Source organism: Phacochoerus africanus, chromosome 10, assembly GCF_016906955.1.
Source record: "Phacochoerus africanus isolate WHEZ1 chromosome 10, ROS_Pafr_v1, whole genome shotgun sequence".
Lineage (NCBI taxonomy): Eukaryota > Metazoa > Chordata > Mammalia > Artiodactyla > Suidae > Phacochoerus > Phacochoerus africanus.
In genome coordinates, this window is record NC_062553.1 from 130,909,258 (window position 1) to 130,926,769 (window position 17,512).

The 17,512-nt window shown below is 45.3% G+C and overlaps 1 protein-coding gene across 1 annotated transcript in view; it reads left to right on the forward strand.

Annotated features, from left to right (window-relative positions):
• Positions 1-2,345: 2,345 nt before the first annotated feature.
• Positions 2,346-17,512, forward strand: part of LOC125137308 (broad substrate specificity ATP-binding cassette transporter ABCG2-like) — a 61,052-nt gene continuing 45,885 nt past the window's right edge. Inside the window, 1 exon segment of the mRNA XM_047797954.1 lies at positions 2,346-2,364. The gene's annotated coding sequence lies outside the window, so the exon portion shown is untranslated.

Genomic DNA, 17,512 nt, shown 5'->3' on the forward strand with positions numbered 1-17,512 from the left:
ATGAAGAGAGCTTTTCATAGGTCCATCGAAGAGCTTTGATAATAGGGTGCTTGACTGATGGAGTTGTAGGCCCAGGAAGTTTATTTCTTTAACGAGAAGACTGTTTTTGATTGTGCGTTGGTTGCCATTCTGTACAAATCATGTCCTTTATCAACACGAAATGAACTTGTAACCTCTCCCTGTGCTTGACATCCCATCAAGCACGGATAACCCTTGTGAAAACCCTACAAGCAAGGCTCTCACTGGTGTGATTATTGGAAAGGAATATTGGTCCCTCTCTTCCCTCTGAAACAGGCTCCTAGTTGTGTTAGGACTTTTCAAAAGTGAGGCTAAAGTGATTTCCTGAACGAATCTGCCTGTTTCCTTTACCGGAAGGCATCTTCTGTTTCGTCTAGTGAAGTCCATGTGCCCTGCCTACCACAGCACTTGATGCCATCTCACGCCTTCCAGTGCCCACTTAAGCTTTCTAACGTGTGCATTAAGGGCACGGACTCTAGAGGGCTCCAAAGTTTTTCAGTTAGGATTGTAAAAAAGATCTTAATTTTGACAATTCTGTGGTTTGACTGCAAGCTACATAAAACATGACTGTGATGTCAGCCAGCTTGGAGACAATCCAGCAGATCAAGGAGAGCACCACAGATCCGGGCTCTGTCTACTGAATCTGCCGTCTAAGAAATTAATAGAAAGAAATAGGGAAACACTTTTATTTGAGAATTTACAAATAAGCCACAAGAGATCAGTAAACATTAAAAAAGCTTACTCTGCTAAGTCAAAGAAATATAAAACACTGATAGGTCATTTGTTATCAAATTGAAAAAAAGTATTCTGTCCAGTATTTGTGAGAATTAGGGGAACAAGCCATCTTTTATTTTAATTTTTATTTTTTATGTAATGATTTTTATTTTCTTTTTTCGTTATAGCTGTATTTTATATAATGATTTTTTTTTCAATAGGCCATCTTTTAAATTGTTTGGACATGGAGTTCCTGTCGTGGTGCAGTGGTTAACGAATCTGACTAGGAACCATGAGGTTGCGGGTTCAATCCCTGGCCTTGTTCAGTGGGTTAAGGATCTGGTGTTTCCATGAGCTGTGGTGTAGGTTGCAGACGTGGCTCAGATCTTGCGTTGCTGTGGCTCTGGCATAGGCCGGCACCTACAGCTCCCATTAGACCCCTAGCCTGGGAACCTCCATATGCCATGGGAAGTGGCCCTAGAAAAGGCAAAAAGACAAAAAACAAACAAACAAAAAATAAATTGTTTGAACACTTAATTTGGCACAAATTTTTTGTGGAAAATTTGGCTCTGTGTATTACATTTTTTTAAATGAGTGTACTTTTTGCCTCAGCAATTCCCTATCTGGAATTTATCTGGGTATATGCAATGACATTCATACAAGGATGTTTTGTGAATAATAGGAAGATTGTTTAAACTAATTATGGTACATAACAAATGACTGAATACTGTTCAGCTATTAAAGTTGTAGAAAGAGGAGTTCCCATTGTGGCATAACGGAAATGAATCCGACTAGTAACCATGAGGTGGCGGGTTCAATCCCTGGCCTTGCTCAGTGGGTTAAGGATCTGGCGTTGCCGTGAGCTGGGGTGTAGGTCGCAGATGCAGCTCAGATATGGTGTGGCTGTGGCTGCGGTGTAGGCCACAGCTACAGCTCTGATTCATCCCCTAGCCTGGGAACCTCCATATGCTGTGAGTGTGGCCCTAAAAAGCAAAAAGCAAAAAAAAAAGTTTTAGAAAGATAATGAGTGACAAGGAACCATGTTTGCAATATAGCAGTTTTACAAAAAAATAGCTACCATCTTTTGAGTGCTAACCAATGATAATGACTTTATACACAGCATCAGTGCTTTCTATATACATTATCTCATTTAATCATTGTAACTACCTTGCAAGATTTCCCCTATTACCAGTAGCCACCTAAAGACTAATAAGTAGTTCAAATCTCCAGAGTTTGGAAGAACCAGGATTCAGACACAGCCTATCTGACTGCAGAGATGACTTTCATCTCTGTACTTTGTATATAAGCCTGTTTTTGTTTTTTAAGAAAATGTGTGTGCATATAAAAACACCAAAAGAAAATTTTTGTTGTTGTTGTTTTGTCTTTTTAGGGCCGCACCCACAGCATATTGAGGTTCCCAGGCTAGGGGTCCAAACAGAACTGTAGCCACCGGCCTACACCGCAGCCACAGCAACTCGAAATCCGAGCCATGTCTGCTATCTACCTCACAGCTCGCAGCAATGACAGATGCTCAACCCACTGAGTGAGCCCAGGGATCGAACCCACGTCCTCATGGATGCTAGTTGGGTTTGCTAACCACTGAGCCACAACGGGAACTCCTAAAAGCAAAAGGTACGTGACTGATTGATTACAGGTGATTTTCATTTTATTCTTTCTTAATATGTAATGAGAGAAAAAGAAGTTTAGTTAAATGGGAAAGGAAAAGTGCCAGATTAAGAATACATTCTGTGGGAGTCCCAATACAACCAGGCTCTATAAACACTGGGCGGTTACTCTGTTCAGAGAAGTCATGAGCTAGAGAGCAGAGTGGCCTGAGAAACTGTGAGTCACCCATTATCCTCCTAACTTTTGACCTTGTGCAGAATGGTCCCCTTTGGGCCCGATGACTCACCCATAAAATTAGGAAGGCTGTCTCTAGATTCTACCCTTCCTAATAGTCTGTTGCCTAAAATACCCAAACATTCAATGAGGAAACAGCATTTGAAAATAATTAGCCCAAAGTAAATGCTAACTTAAAAGCTAAAATGACTCATTTCTTTACAATACATTTATGAAATGCTGACTTTAGTCAGAATTTTTCAGACAGAATTCGATAGCAATGATCAGCTTGAGAAAGTATTAAGATGAGGTTAGGAACCCTTTTTATGAATCCGCACAATCGCTTTCCAGTTTTTCCACACATCAGTGTACTAAACAGAAGTACTTATTACAAGAGTGGGAAGAACACATTTAACCTGTACATAGTGGAGTTCCTGGAGTGGCCCAGCAGAAACGAATCTGACTAGTATCCACGAGGATGCAGGTTCCATCCCTGGTCTCGCTCAGTAGATCAGGGATCCTGCCTTGCCGTGAGCTGTGGCGCAGATCACAGGCAAGGTGGCTTGCTGTGGCTGTGGTGTAGGCCACCAGCTGCAGCTCCCTTTTGACCCCTAACCTGGGAACCTCCATATGCTGCGGGTGCGACCCTAAAAAGACAAAATATACATATAGGTAGATTGAGACACACGGTTCGTAGTAATATTTACAGAAAAAAACCCTTGGGGTCAGCGTCCCCTGGTGCTTAGAGGCGTGGAACACCAGCAGCGACCCAATCCATCCAGGTGTTCATCAGCCCAGGTAGCGTCCTGGGGTTTCCAGGGCTAATCGCCACTGTCCATTTCATACAAGCTCTCGAGGCGGGAGTTTTTGCTTTGTCTCTGCATGCTCTGGGAATACTCATTTTCTGTGGCCCGGGCCCCGCGGGTAGGAGACAGTCCGGTTCAGCGCCCAGCTGGATCCGATCACAACACTTGCATGCGCTCCGCCCGGGCGCCGGGCGCTTATCGCCTCGGGCAGGCGGCGCTACGCCTTCCGCTGGCCTGCGGGCACTGACCCGGAGGACCTGGGGCGCGAGGGAGGGGCCGCGGTCCTGCGCACTCACCGCCCGCAGCCCGAAGCGCGCGAAGTGAAGCCGGCGTCGGGGCTCCCTGCGCTCGCCCCTCGCCGCCCCGACCGCGCGGGTTGCTGCCGCCGCCCTAGACCGTGATTGTAACGCGGAGCTGGCCCTTTCCCAGGCCGGCCGCTGCGCCTGTGAGTGCGGGGAGCGCGCGGGCGCGGGGGCTGGGCTTCGGGCTGGGCCGTGGGCGCCGGTCGGGGAGGGTCGCCCCCGCCGGACTTTGCCCCGGGCGCGGTTTGTGTCCTGAGTCCTGCGCCGGTGCAGACCGAGTCCCAAGCGCGTGAGACCGGAGAGGGAGTCCCCTGCGGTCGGACTCCCTGGCTGGGGAGACGCTGGACGGAGGCAGCCTGGAAAGCAGCCGGGGAGTTTTTGGAAAAGGTCTTCACCGTTTAGAGAGCACAGCACAGGTGCTTGATGTTGTAAGTGCAGGGTATGTTTGGTCCCGCTGACTCATCTCAGCGTTTATATAAATGATTGTTAGTGCTCTGCCTCTGAGCTTAAGAGTTCCTGAGATTGGAGCCCTTGGTTGAACTGAACCGTTATTAAGCTGAGTAAGTATATTGTGAAAGCCGATTGGGATATGTGTGGCTTGAGAGGTCCGTGGGTATTGCGTGTTCATTTGGTGGACAATAGGAAACTGTACTACTGAAATGATTAGGTTTTCATTAGTTCCTTCCAGTTTCACTTGAAAGTGAGTCTGAAACAGACTGAAATTTTTTTTTTCTTCTCATTTTTTGTTCTTTTTCTTGGCCACCACGAGCCACACAGAGTTCTGGTTCAGGAATCGGATCTGAGCTGCACTTGCTTCCTAAGCGGCAGCTGCAGCAACACAGGATTCACAACCCACTGTGCTGGAGGGGATCAAACCTGCATCCCAGTGCTCAGATCCCCTTGTGCCACAGAGGGAACTCCAGATAACACATTCTTTTTTTTTTTTTTGGACTCTTTGTCTTTTTTTTTAAGGGCTGCACCCGTGGCACATGGATGTTCCCAGTCTAGGCGTCCCAGACCGAAAATTTTGACTCTTTTTCAGAAAACAATGCCTTGGGGCAGCCGATTCCATGTCTGGTAGGGTGTATGTAAAGAGCTGGTTGGTAAAACTCTGGCTTTTTCCCGATTGTATAAAGCTACAGTTGATATTGGAAGGTAAAAACTTACTGAGGATGGAAGTGGGAGAGAAATTTGTTGATGTTAATACTTTTAAAGGGATTAACCAATATATTCTACGTCTTTTTCTTCTCCCCAGGACATAAAGTTTGTCCACAACTTTGGATGTTTTGCTAAAGTTACTGAGCTCCCTTTTGTAATTTTTCTGTGGGTAGTTGACTTTTAATAACTAACTACAAAAATTAACTGGCTTATTACAATATTTATTTAAGATAATACTGAAGACATGAGAATACAGAATCTATATGACAAAAGAAATTAGATTTTAAATCTAGCAAACAGTTAAAAAATACTGGTATAGGTGAATTACATTTCTTGCTTAATAGTAGAACTATAGGAGTTCCCGTCGTCGTGGCGCAGTGGTTAACCAATCCGACTAGGAACCATGAGGTTGCGGGTTCGGTCCCTGCCCTTGCTCAGTGGGTTAACGATCCGGCGTTGCCATGAGCTGTGGTGTAGGTTGCAGATGCGGCTCGGATCCCGCGTTGCTGTGGCTCTGGAGTAGGCCGGTGGCTACAGCTCCGATTCAACCCCTAGCCTGGGAACCTCCATATGCCGCGGGAGCGGCCCAAGAAATAGCAACAACAACAACAACAAAAAGACAAAAGACAAAAAAAAATAGTAGAACTATAAAAGCTCATTCCAATTTCAGAAAAAAAAAGCATATTCATAGTAACAAATATTTTATTGGTCATCTTTGTTCCAGACCCTGGGCATTCAGCAAGAGTTCCCTTGAAAAACACTTATTTTATTTATTTATTTTTTTGCATCCAAACGGTATTAAAATGCACTTACATCCAAAACGGATTTCTGCATTTATTTATTTATTTTATCACATGTGTGGCATGTGGAAGTTCCCAGGCTAGGAGTCAGATCCCTGCACAACAGCGACAGCAATGCCGGATCCTTAACCCACTGGGCAGGGCCAGGTATCGAACCCTCATCGTCATGAATACTAGTTGGGTTTGTTACCCCTGAGCCGCAATGGGAACTCCTCAGCATTTATATTTATTAAGTATTCATGAAGCTTAGAGGCGAGCATAAGTCTCAAGAAATGGAAAATAAAATACCTCTAGAGTCACTGTGGGGGAGCACATTGGAACGGATGTGGGGAGCAGGTTAAATTACATCCTGGAGGCTAAGATAAAAAGGGAAGGGGAGAATTCAGGCAGGAAATACACCATGTCCTTGGAGAAGCTTCTCCCAGCACCTGCTTCTGCTGGAAAGTCTGGTGTCACAGCAGGATGCAGAGGAGACTGAAGAATGGCGGTGGGAGGGCCTCCTGGGTGCCCACCCCATAGCCCATGCAGTGGCACGTGTTCTAGCACAGCTTGCTGTGGTGGTGGCTTTCCTCGCTGTGTCCTACGAGAGGCCCTTGTTGGCTGCTGAGGCTGCCGTTGGATGGTTTGGGGCTTGCTGGGGACGAAATCTAGATTTGTGTAGCGGAGTGGGTGGACCTCGGGCTCTTTGGACAGACACCCGGTATTTCTCTCAGGTGTGTTTGACAGAAGTTTGGCAGCAGGTGAAGGTTCTGTCAAGTGGGACGTTTTATTCTGTGTTGCCTACTGGGGTGAGAGGTGAGGGTTGAGATCTTTTGGTGCAAATTAAAGAACCTGAATGGCCATCTTCTCTGGAGGTGATAGGATATCTAGATCTATAGGAAGCTGAAGTCTATCCCGTAAAAAATCAGTTCCCAGTTCACCAATATTGATAGAGTGTCTGGATGATTTGGGCCTCCTATTTTTCCCCAACAACAGCTTCATGACTTACAATTCACGTATTGTACAGTTCACACCTATTCAGAGTGGACAGTTTGTTCAGCCGTCACCTGTGCATGATCCTCTCCCCTAAAAACCCACTCCCACTCACTCCCCGTTCTCATGATAGTCCCCTCGCCCCCTCCAGTGTTTTGGAAGCAGGTATTCTGCTTCACTAGGAGACCGTGTCCCGAGCCACATAGTTAGGTTGTTTGCAGAAAGAAAGGAAATATACAGAGAACCATAGCATTGAAAGTTGGGGGTGTTCTGGGGTGTAGACTGGGGTGGGTGGGTGTGGGCAAAGCAGAGGCGCTGCCCTCACCCTGATTTCAGGGAAGCAGTTTTGTTTTAGGGAAGCAGTTTTGTTTTCGGCAAGCAGCCTGGGGTGAAGTCTTGGCAAGATCAGAAGCCCCGTGGACAATGCTGATCCCTATCTCAGTCCCTTGGGCTTGCAGCTGAAAAGACTGGTTACTCTTCAGAGCAGTGATTGGCTGGAAGGTAGTGTTTGGGGCAGGTAGCTTTAGGTAGTTCTGTGATTACAGGGGCGCTGAGTTCATAACTCGGAGGATAAGATTGGGAGTCTCTAGAGAGCAGCAAGCCCTGTGATCGCCCTCGGAGGACGCTTGAGCTGAGGGTCTCACAAGGAGAGAGGAAAGACTGCCTGAGAGGTACCCCCACGTGGGACACCTTTGCAAGGGAGGTAGGTCCCCTGTCTCCCTGTCCTGCACAGCCTGGCCCTGGCCCCACCCGGACCTGACCCTAGGGGGAAAGAGGGGAGAGAGAAGTTACCGGGGCCGTAGAATCCTTAGAAAGGGAGCAGAAAGTGTCTCATTTTACCCTTGTCCCGCCACCATGCCGTATTCGTTTGGAATTAAGACAAGGCGATCAGGTCCGCAGAGTAATAAGGGGACATGGCCATTAACCGTGGTAAGTGCTTGCTGTGTGCAAGGGGCTTGCTTTTACCTGCAGTCTCATTTGATGCTCACACTGAACCTTGTGGGGGTGGGGCTGCGGCTGGGGCTGGGGCTGGGAGACTGGAGTTGCCTCTGTTTTTAATTATAGTTGACTTACAGTTTTATCGTTCCAGGCTCTGCTGTGCAGTAAAGGGACTCAGTCAGGTGTACACACACGTTCTTCTTTTCTGTCCTTTTCCGTCATGGTCTATCCCAGGAGACGGGCCAGGGTTCCCCGGGCTGGACAGGAGGACCTTGTTGTTTATTGTGCTAAGAACGATGGTTTGCGTCTACTGACCCCAAACGCTCCTCTGTCCCAGCCCCTCCCCCTCCGCCCTCGTTCTCTCGGTCTGTGAGTCTGTCTCTGTTGTGTAGACAGGTTCATTTGTGCCGTATTCTAGATTCCACATGTAAGTGAGACCACATGGTATTTGCCTTTCTCTTTCTGACTTACTTCACTTAGTAGAGAGTCTCTGGGTCCATCCACGCGGCTGCAAGTGCCATTCTTCCTCTCTTTATGGCCGATAGTATTCCCCTTTATAAATGTGCCACGTCTTTTTAATCCATTCATCTGTTGAGGGACCCTTGGGTTGTTTCTGTGTTTTGGTTATTGTGAACAGCAGTGCTGTGAACATCGGGGTGCATGTACCTTTTGGACTTAAAGTTTTTTTTCGAACATACATACGCCCAGGAGTGGGATTGCTGGCTTATAAGGTAGTTCTGTATTTAGTTCTCCAGGACTCTCCACACTGTTTTGCATCGTGGTTGTACCTGGGTTTCGTATTTGTAGAGGAAGAGGCTGAGAAGTCACAAAAATAAATGAAAAATAGCTGGGGCAAAAAGACCACATTGAACTTTATTGAAGTTTAATTTTTTTTCCTTCTCCCTCCCCCCTCCATCCCATTTGTCTCACATTTTCCCTCCCTGTTCACAGAGCAGCTCACTGTAAAGGCAGAGACGTGAAGAGAGTGTGTGTGTTGATAGGGAGTAGGGGAGTCTGGGCTTAACTTGGTTTTAGTAAACGCTGCCGTTTCTTCATTTTCTACTTTTTTTTTTTTTTTTTTTGCTTTTTAGGGCCACACTCGAGGCATATGGGGGTTCCCAGGCTAGGGGTCAAATGGGACCTACAGCTGCCGGCCTACACCACAGCTCACAGCAACACTGGATCCTTAACCTGCTGAGCAAGGCCAGGGACTGAACCTGCAACCTCATGGTTTCTAGTCGGCTTTGCTTCCGCTGTGCCACGATGGGAACTCCTCATTTTCTGTTTTTGCTGAAGTCCCTTCATCCCTCTGGATGACAGTTTCTTCCTGGGACTGGGGACGATAGGAGTTTGAATGGGAAGGATCTGGTTTGATTCATCGAGTCGAAAGTGCCAGGGTAAGAGCACAGAGTGTTAAGTGTGTGCTGAGAATACTTGGGTTTCTTATGTGGCTCATAAGTGAAGCGTTCAGCAAACTGTCATCCACTTTGATTTATAGCCTTTCTGATCCATTTGTCCTGTTTCATAACATGGAGGTACTGCTATATGTCCTTCCAGAAGACCTCAGGTGATAGTTACTTCCAACGAAACGTGTGCTTCCGACACTGGAAAGCAGGAGGCTAAGTGTAGTTAAAAATCCATTGGTAGCATTTCATTCGTACCTAAATCGAATAGTTGTGTTACTGCCATGCCAGCCTGTTCACCGCTGCCATGGAGAATGGAAGCTGCGAGCAGACCCGAGCAGTGTTTACACACGCCCAGATACAGAGCCAGCACCCCAGGGCCGGCCCAGATACAGAGCCAGCACCCCAGGGCCCGCCGACTCACCTGGTTGCTGCAGTAGAGATCCATCCTTGTGGCTTGGCTGTTTCCTGAAGCTACAAACTACTCGTTGTGTTCTCGTTTCCTACTTAGATCTGTATCTTTTCTCTCCCCCAGCAAGATGTGTTCTATCTTGGCTCCTAAAATGCCACCCCAACCCAGAGGTAAATTCAAGGGGCTTGAATTTTTCAACAAGAATAAAATTGCTGGGAGCTCCTGTTGTGGCTCAGCGATAACGAACCCAGCCAGTATCCGTGAGGTTGTGGGTTCGATCCCTAGCCCCACTCAGTGGGTTAAGGATCCAGCATTGCCCTGAGCTGTGGTATAGGCCACAGACATGGCTCGGATCCCGTGCTGCTGTGGCTGAGGTATAGCCTGGCAGCTGCAGCTCCAACTCAACCCCTAGGCTAGGAACTTCGATGCGCCGAGGGTGCGGCCCTAAAAAAAAAAACAAAACCAAAAACCCAAAAAGTGACACCCCACCCCCAAAAGGCATTTCCTTACTTCCTGGTATTACAAAATGCTCCAGGTTCGTTTTTTGTGTCTTCCATGCCCCAGCTCTGGAACCAGCCATTTCTCCAAGACCGTCGGTTCCTTTTTTTGAGAGGCTGTTAGAAGAAGTCCAGATCTGGGTACGAGGTATGTTGCAGGAGTTCCCTCGAGCTTCTTAGGTTTAATAGACCTGTGACCTAGCAAGTGCTTCTGTACCAAGATGAGCAACACCTTAAATTTGAAACACTCTAGAGGCCCAGATTAGAGTATCAGTTTGGGTTCAGTCTCTCATCAGAAAGGAATTCAGTTGGCAGGGTTTAGAATTTAACTGTGTATTTATTTGTTTGTTTTTGTCTTTTTGTCTTTCTAGGGCCGCTTGCTCCCATGGCAGATGGAGGTTCCCAGGCTAGGGGTCGAACCTGAGCTGTTGCCGCCAGCCTACACCACAGCCACAGCAAAGTGAGATCCGAGCCCTGTCTGCGACCTACACCACAGCTCACGGCAAAGCCAGATCCTTAACCCACTGAGGGAGGCCAGGGATCAAACCTGAAACCTCATGTTCCTGGTCAGATTCGTTAACCACTGAGCTAAGATGGGAACTCCATGGGCTTAGAATTTGAAAAGATCCCAGTTTTTCTCAAATGATGACCCTAAGTGCTTATGAAACAAACAGAATGATCACATTAATTTTTATTTATTCAGGCTCTAATAAGAAATTAGGATTTTTTTTTTTTTTAGGGCCTTTCCCTTGGCATATGGAAGTTCCCAGCCTAGGGGTGGAATTGGAGCTGCAGTCACAGGAACACCAGATCACAGCCACATCTGAGACCTACACCACAACTCACAGGCAACACAAGATCCTTAACCCACTAAGCGGTACCATGGGTTGAACCCAGGTCTTGGTGCTTCTGAGACACTTTGGATCCCATCGCACCACAGTGGGAACTCCCATGCTAGCTTACTTTTTTTTTTTTTTTTTTTTTTGTCTTTTTAGGGCCATACCTGAGGCATATGAAAGTTCCCAGGCTAGGGGTCAAATTGGAGTTGCAGCTTCTGGCCTACGCCACAGCCACACCAGATCAGAGCCTCGTCGGAGACCTACACCAGAGCTCACAGCAACACCGATCCTTAACCAACTGATCAAGGCCAGGGATTGAACCTGTGTCCTCATGGATACTAGTCAGGTTCATTACTGCTGAGTCACAATGGGAACTCCTAGCTTAGTTTTAATACTGAAATTCATTTACTCAATTAAACATCATTTAATCTTAGCCAGTCCTGAATCTGTACAGAACTCTTTACAAGGTTCTGTTTCCACAGACCAAACTTTTGTAACTTTCTATTGTATCCTATGCTTTTTTTTTTTTTTTTCTTTTTCTCTCTCCAGGACAAAATGATTCTTTTCTCTCAACAAAATATATTTCTATTTCTTTCTTTCTTTCTTTTTTTTGTCTTTTTGCCTTTTCTTGAGCCGCTCCTGCGGCATATGGAGGTTCCCAGGATAGGGGTCCAATGGAGCTGTAGCCGCTGGCCTACACCACAGCCACAGCAACTCGGGGACAATGCTGGATCCTTAACCCACTGAGGAAGGGCAGGGATCCAACCCACAACCTCATGGTTCCTAGTCGGATTCGTTAATCACTGCCCCCGACAGGAACTCCAAAATGTATTTCTATTTCTTATACCTTTTTTCCTTTGATAAAAGATGTTTGCCTTACCAGCCGTAGTTGTCTCAATTGCGTTAGCTAGAATTAATGTTATCATCTTAAAACCTTAATTTCTAGTAAAAACTAAGAAGTAAGCAATTATAAATTGTCTTTCACGTTATTATTCTATAGATTGGCAAAATCACAAATACTCTTGATGATCTCTAGAAAACATGTGCTTTTTTTTTTTTTTCCACTGTACCTGAGGGATGTGGAAGTTCCTAGGCCAGGGATTGAACCACCGCCACAGCAGTGACAATGCTGGATCCTTAACCACTAGGCCACCAGGGAACTCAAAACATGTGGTTTTTTTCTAGAAAAATTTTCCATGTGTCATTGTTGCTGAAACTCAGCCTCTGTCCACTAGTGCTGATGCCCTAAAACCATGCCCTTCTGAGCTTGGGGAAAAAATGGGGGGGGGGTTTATAGTCTAAGAGGAGACAATCAGGGTATCAGATAAGAATCAAGGTTGGTACAAACATGCACTCCCCTTTCCTTCGGGGGAATCTTGGTCATGGAAGCTGGCATCGAGAGATCTCCCTGTGATCCTGCTGGTGGTCTTCCGGGTGATTCAGTCTTGACCTTTCCTAGAATAATGCCACAAAGGAAAGGCATGTAGATCAGAGATTAGGACCAACGAGGAGAGTTGCTGAAAAACATCAGGTGTTTAGCAGTCTTTAACCCACAGGCAATTGTGTTCAGGGTGCCTGATTTTTAATTCTCAGCAGTGGTGTTCAGGGTGCGATCAAGCAGGGGAGAATCACAAGCAAGGGCTGGAAAGTATTCATTTCCAACTGTTCCTGATGCCTCCATCATTATGTGTATCCCTTGAGGGGGAACCAGGACCCTGCACTATTGTTTCCAGACTGCTCCTCCTTTCTGTCTGCATCCCCTCCCTTCCCTGATTAGCAGCTGTTTGAACCTGCCCTTTGGAACCCAGGGAAGGTCGTGGAGGCTGAAGCTTAGCCCCTAAAAACAAGAAATGGGGGGCCCAGAAAGGCTTGTGTGCCCAGGAGTCCCTCAGGGCACATTCCTACGATGAATACTTAATGTTTCAGTGTTATTTTATTTGGGAATGATCTAGACAGTTAATAAATTTCCATTATTTAATGTAACTTAGCAAAACTCTACAGTCTTAAGTCACCAAACATTTGGAGAAGCTATTTTTATTTTTTATTTATTTTTAATTTTTTTTGGTCTTTTGTCTTTTTATTTTATTTTTTTTTAATTTTTAAATTTTTTTGTCTTTTTACCATTTCTTGGGCCGCTCCCACAGTATATGGAGGTTCCCAGGCTAGGCATCGAATCGGAGCTGTAGCCACTGGCCTACAACCAGAGCCATAGCAACATGGGATCTGAGTCGCATCTGCAACCTACACCACAGCTCAGGGCAACGCCGAATCATTAACCCACTGAGGAAGGGCAGGGATGGAACCCCCAACCTCATGGTTCCTAGTTGGACTCGTTAACTGAGCCACGACGGGAACTCCTCTTTTGTCTTTTTAGGGCTTTTTAGGGCTGTATCTGGGGCATATGGAGTTTCCCAGGCCAGAGGTTGGATTGGAGCTACAGCTGCAGGTCCATGCCACAGCCACAGCATCTCGGGATCTAAGCCCCATCTGTAACATACACCACAGCTCATAGCTTCGCTAGATCCTTAACCCACTGAGCGAGGCCAGGGATCGAACTCTCAACCTCATGGTTCCTAGTCGGATTCGTACCACATCTTCTTATCTGTTAATGGACATTTAGGTTGTTTCCATGTGTTGGCTATTGTGAATAGTGCTGCTATAAACGTAGGGGTGCATGTATCTCTTTGAATTATAGTTTGTTCAGATATATGCCCAGGAGTGGGATTGCTGGATCATATAGTAGTTCTTTATTTAGTTTTCTGAGGGACCTCCCTATAGTGGTTGTACCATTTACATTCCCACCAGTAGTGAAGTTGTGTTTCCTTTTCTCCACCATCTCTCTTCTCTAGCCTTTGTTATTTATAGACTTGTTAATGATGGCCATTCTCTCTGCTGTGAGGTGGTACCTCACTGTAGTTTTGATTTGCATTTCCCTAATAATTAGTGATGTTGAGCATTTCCTCTTGTGCCTATTGGCTATCCCTATGTCTTCTTTGGAGGAATGTCTGTTTAGGTCTTCTGCCCATTTTTCACTTGAGTTGTTTGGTTGTTTTTTTTTTCTGTTTGGGTTATTTGTTGAGTTGTTTGTAAGTTTTGGTAGAGAAACTATTTTTAAATAGATATACCATAAAACATAATTGTTCCTAAACAATTTATCTCAAAGTTCTTGCCATTTGTATCCATTGAATTTCAATTGTGTTTAGATTACTCATGAGGAATTCCTTTGTGATGCAACTGGCTAAGGCTCCAGTATGGTTACTGCAGTTTAAGATTACTCTTGAAAACTCCATGAGACTTTAGACCAAGTCAGCCATCATTTCAAGCTAGTTTTCTTGATGAATGGTGTAAGATAATGTAACCTATTTAACTTTCAGTAAACCTAGGTCAATAAAAGTAAGACATGTCTATTAAGTAAACCAACAAATTTAAACTTTAATACCAAATATTAATTTAATATTGGGTATTTTCCCAGATCACATGAGCTTGAAATTTTGGGGGTTAGGTGTTTTTTTTGGGGGGGGTAGTTTTTATTATATTTAAGAGTATTCAATTTGTAGGTGCTTACTTTTAAGTCAGTTAAATTAAGTGCTCTATTAAATTAAAACTGTCAGTGTAATTTTGATAATATCTGGAGTTAAGACAATGTATGTTGGAGTTCCCATTGTGGTTCAGAGGTAACGAACCTGGCTGGGATCATGAGGATGTGGGTTTGATCCCTGGCCTCGTTCAGTGGGTTAAGGATCCAGTGCTGCGGTGAGCTGTGGTGAGGTCACAGACAAGGCTTAGATCCTGCGTTGCTGTGGCTGTGGTGTAGGCAGGCAGCTGTAGCTCTGATTTGACTCCTAGCCTGGGAATCTCCATATTGTCGCACATTCGGCCCTAAAAAGCAAAAAAAAAAAAAAAAAGGCATCATATGTATAATGTACACATAGATGTAACTAAAGTTCTCATACGTTCATTTCAAAACAGCTGTGAATCAACTATTACGTTATAAATTTACTAGTTTGTAGATAATGTTTGAAATCATTTAAATTTATTTGTTCAGATGACTGAAGCGTTCCACTATTTGCAGAAAAGACTTTTTTTTTTGTCTTGTTGTTGTTGCTATTTCTTGGGCCGCTCCCGTGGCATATGGAGGTTCCCAGGCTAGGGGTTGAATCGGAGCTGTAGCCACCGGCCTACGCCAGAGCCACAGCAACGCGGGATCCGAGCCGCGTCTGCAACCTACACCACAGCTCATGGCAACGCCGGATCCTTGACCCACTGAGCAAGGGCAGGGACCGAACCCGCAACCTCATGGTTCCTAGTCGGATTCGTTAACCACTGCGCCACGACGGGAACTCCAGAAAAGACTTTTAAGATTGGTATTTGTCCTTGCTCATTCCTTAAGGAAGCTGTGAATTAGCTTTGGTGAGAGAGCCTTTGTAGCAGATTGAGTTTTTAAAAAGCCTCTTTTTCTCTCTTGTGGAGAGGACAGTTCAGGTTCTATCTGATTGAGCCAGTTGGTCTCAGTCTCAGGTCCTCATGGGCTCTATTTCTGTACCTGATTTGTGGAGGTTTGGAAGACAAAGGCAGTTGCTTTTAATTTCCCAGAGAACTGGTCTGCCATCTAAATGATACTGGAAGATTGATTTGTCCAAGTACATTTTCTTTAATTTGCTTTTTTTTTTTTTTGCCTTTTGCCCTCTCCCTTGGCATATGGAGGTTCCCAGGCTAGGGCTCCAATCAGAGCTGTAGCCACCGGCCTATGCCAGAGCCACAGCAACATGGGATCCGAGCTGCGTCTGCAACCTACACCACAGCTCACAGCAACGCTGGATCCTTAACCCACTGAGCAAGGCCAGGGATCGAACCCTCAACCTCATGGTTCCTAGTCGGATTCCTTAACCACTGCGTCACGATGGGAACTCCTTATTTGCTTTTTTAAAAAATCATTAATATTTCCAACTACACTGGAATCAAGAGTTGTATGTTCTAGAACTTTATGATTCAGTTTATCATGCCTTCAGAAGTTTGCACAAGGCATTCAACAAAGTCCCTCTTTCTGAGTGTAAATTAAACCGATTAACCCTAGGGGCAAAAAATGTCCATTATTGTTTGTATTGGCCCCTGAATATTAGTTCCCAGTTTTATTTCTTATTGTGTGGGCTCAGGTAACCCTATTGATATCCCTTGGTAAGTTTAGTCACTATTGCCCGAGGAGCAGATTTATGTGCCCTGTCTTATACCAGGCAGGGGAAGCATTCCCCAGTGAGACCGCATGCTCATCCCATGATGTAATTGGTGAAAGAGAGGTTACCATCTTATATAAAACCCATTCAAATATATCAATTTTTATAAATTTTCATCTCAATTCTATTAGCTGTTATACCTTTAACTTTAGCCTCTGTTGGGATCTCGTCAACTAATCTTGATGTTACAGGGAGTCTGAGAAATCTTTTTTTCCTTTTTTCACACCCGAGGCATATGGAGGTTCCCAGGCAAGGAGTAGAATTGGAGCTGCAGCTGCCAGCCTACACCACAGCCACAGCCATAACAATGCTGGATCCCTGACCCATTGAGTGAGGCCAGGGATTGAACAGGCATTGTCATGGATACCGGTCACATTTGTTTCCGCTGCACCACAAGGGGACCTCCATTTAATGTACTTTTGCATAAAAGGTTTTGGGGTCCCCAAGGAGTGGTTAATAAGCCAAGGGATTCAGGACCTTTTCTCAATTTTTTAATTTGATTAATTGGCCTCTTGCCCCAAGCAGTTGCTGCTCAGGTATCTCAGTGAAATTTTCCAGCAGCCTTTTTTTTTTTTTTTTTGTCTTTTTCCCTTTTCTAGGGCCTTTCCCTTGGCATATGCAGGATCCCAGGCTAGGGGTTGAATTGGAGCTGTAGCCGCCGGCCTACACCACAGCCACAACAATGAGGGATCCGAGCCATGTCTGCGACCTAAACCACAGCTCATGGCAACGCCACATCCTTAACCCACTGAGCGAGGCCAGGGATCGAACGCACAACCTCATGGTTCCCAGTCTTATTCATTAGCCACTGAGCCATGACGGGAACTCCCTAGCAGTCTTTAAGTATGTATGTACTTTAAACTGGGGTAAATAGGGTGGACTTGTTTTCGGTTCTTTAATATTGGGAAATTGTAGAGGGTCCCCCTTTGACCATCCAACCTTAGGTAGTATTGTATCAAAACTTTTGTTTTAACTCCATTAATATCTGTTTTATCTATCCTATTTCTTAACCACCTAAAGATTTTTATCCTTGTGGGACAAGTCTCTTTAAAATATCCGGCTTTTTGAGAGTTCCCATAGTGGTACAGTGGAAATGAATCTGACCAGTATCCATGAGGATGCAGGTTCAACCCCTGGCTTCACTCAGTGTTTTGGGGATCCAGCGTTGCTGTGTTTGTGGCATACACAGGGTGGCAGCTGTAGCTCTGATTCAGCCCCTAGCCTGGGAATTTCTAAATGCAAAAAGAAAATAAAAATTACCCTCTTTTGGGAAGAAGTCTCTAGACTTTCCCCTTAGTTTTTTTTTTTCTAGTTCACCTGTTAATTAACCTAATTGACAACTGATCTAATGGGTTTTTTTTTTGGGGGGTTTGTTTTTTTGGCCTCACCTGCAGCAGGGCTCAAACCCACACCACAGCAGCGACCTGAGCCGCAGAGCGACAGTGCAGGATCCTTAACCCACTGCACCGCAAGGGAACTCATGAACTAATGTTTTTATTAGCATCTCTAAGACCTACTGAGGGGAAACTGAGACTACAAATGCAGCGTCCCAAACCATTTTTGTTGCTATTGTTTATTTATT